The sequence below is a fragment of the Myotis lucifugus genome, unplaced genomic scaffold (genome assembly GCF_000147115.1).
Source record: "Myotis lucifugus unplaced genomic scaffold, Myoluc2.0 scaffold_4, whole genome shotgun sequence".
NCBI classification, from domain to species: domain Eukaryota; kingdom Metazoa; phylum Chordata; class Mammalia; order Chiroptera; family Vespertilionidae; genus Myotis; species Myotis lucifugus.
Window position 1 is genome coordinate 14,849,275 of NW_005871052.1, and position 2,233 is coordinate 14,851,507.

Below are 2,233 nucleotides of genomic sequence, written 5' to 3' on the forward strand. Positions count from 1 at the left end.
TGTTCAGCAAGTGGTCTGAAGACATTCTAGCCAGGTGGTGTACTTGTTCTAATAAACACACACATCACTCTGAATACCCTGCAGCTCACTCTTGTGTGGCAAAATGACAGTTGGTAAAGGAAGTATGGGCAGATCCACATTATAGGTAAAGTTCCTTGTTCAAAAGATCCACAGAAGCAAGTGCTGGCAGAAATATACCAACCTCCTCCTCTTTCCTCAATGACCACCACCAAATTCCTTCATAGGAGGACTGGACTTCACAGAATGTCAGGGGATTTCTAGGATATAAGATCAGGTTGAGAGACTCTGGTTTACATACTCAATCTGAATAGCTTAGGTGGAAAAGAATTTTTCTCAAGGGTTGAGTTAACTTTTGTCTTCAGATCTTGACTTTACCTTTCCTACAATGGCACTAATTAACCCCTAACGACTTTTGAAGAGAAAATTTCATTATTTCTTTTCTTTCTTGAGAGCTGTTTTCTTTTTCCCTCCTCATTGGGAAGGTTTGCAGTACTTCGCTTCCATCTGAGCTAGAAAATTGTCCATTTCTTTTTGCCAATCCTTTTGTCTGTTCTGAATGAGTGTTTTCAAATTATCTTCTTCATCAAGTCCTAACTCCTTCCTGTTTATTTCTGCTTCTTTAGCCTCTTCCTGGGCACTCCTTTTCCTAGCATTCATCTTTTGCTTCCATTCTTTGACAAAGGTCTTAGGATGGGACTTCTCCAGCATCAATGGCTTGCTGAATAAGGTTCCTTACCCTGGGTTCCTCTGTGTACTGCACGCAGGACACAGACTCCATGATCTTACCCATGTCCCCTTTCAAGTCCAGATAGGCCTGTTTAATATCAGCCAGCTCTTCTTCAGATCCTTTGTATGTCTTTTCCAAAAAAATGTTTTCTAGAGATATCTTTTTAAAGAGTAACCTCCAATAAGTCTCCCAGTCCCCATCTTGGTTGAGCACATCTGAATCCTCGTCCACTGCCCCCTGCTCATCATACACTGATCTCTGCTCCTTGTCACTCAGAAGGGAGTAGACTTTCCCCAGGATCTGGAAGCGGCGGGTGGCACCCTCCTTGTCGTTCTCGCCCACCCGGTCTGGGTGCACTTCCAGAGACACTCCCTCGCACCGCACACCCAGGACTCGGTAAAGGTAAAGGTCAGAGGTGCCAAACACCTGCTCACACAGCTCCAGCAGCCCCATGACTGGCCGGCGGAGGACTACGCGAAAACAGTGGGTCCCAGCAGCACCTCCCAGCAGCACCTGCCAGTTATGAACTGCTCCATTTTTTATTTTTTGAAGAAACTCTATACTGTTTTCCATAGTGGCTGCACCAGTCTGCATTCCCATTAGCAGTGTTCTAGGGCTCCCTTTTCTCTGCTTCCTCACCAACACTTGTTTGTTGATTTGTTGATGATAGCCATTCTGATAGGTGTGATATGGTACCTCATTGATGTTTTAATTTGCATCTCTATGATGATAAGTGACTTTGAGCATTTTTAATATATCTCTTGGCCCTCTCTATGTTCTCTTTGAGAAGTGTCTATTTAGCTGCTTTGTCCATTTTTTTTATTGGATTGTTTGTCTTCCTTTTGTTAATTTGTATGAATTATTTAAATATTTTGGAAAGTAACCCTTTATCAGATGTATCATTGGCAAATATGTTCTCCCATACAGTGGACTCCCTTTTCATTTTGTTGATGGTTTCTTTTGCTGTGCAGAAGCTTTTTATTTTGATGTAGTCCCACTTGTTTATTTTCTCCATTGTGTCCCTTACCCTAGGGCCTAGGAGATGTAATGGCAAACACATTGCTGAGAGATATATGAAATTTTGCTGTCTTTGGTTTCTTCTAGGATTTTTATAGTTTCATGACTTACATTTAACTATTTTATCCATTTTGAGTTTATTCTTTTGTATGGTGTAAGTTGGTGGTCTAGTTTAAGCTTTTTGCATGTGTCTGTCCAGTTTTCCCATCACCATTTGTTGAAGAGACTGTCTTTACTCCATTATATATTCTTGCCTCCTTTGTCAAATATTAATTGACTGTAAAGGTGTGGGTCAATTTCTGGGGTCTCTGTTCTGATCCGTTGGTCTGTAGGCCTGCTCTTGTGCCAGTACCAGGCAATTTTTATTACAGCGGCTTTATAGTATAACTTGATATCTGGTATTGTGACCCTCCTCCAACTTTGTTTTTCTTTCTCAAGATTGCTGCAGCTATTTAGGGTCTTTTGGGG

At 41.6% G+C, this 2,233-nt stretch overlaps 1 pseudogene; it reads right to left on the minus strand.

Moving 5' to 3' along the window:
• Positions 1–450: 450 nt before the first annotated feature.
• Positions 451–1,201, minus strand: LOC102422423 (annotated as a pseudogene).
• Between the last annotated feature and the right edge of the window lie 1,032 nt (positions 1,202–2,233).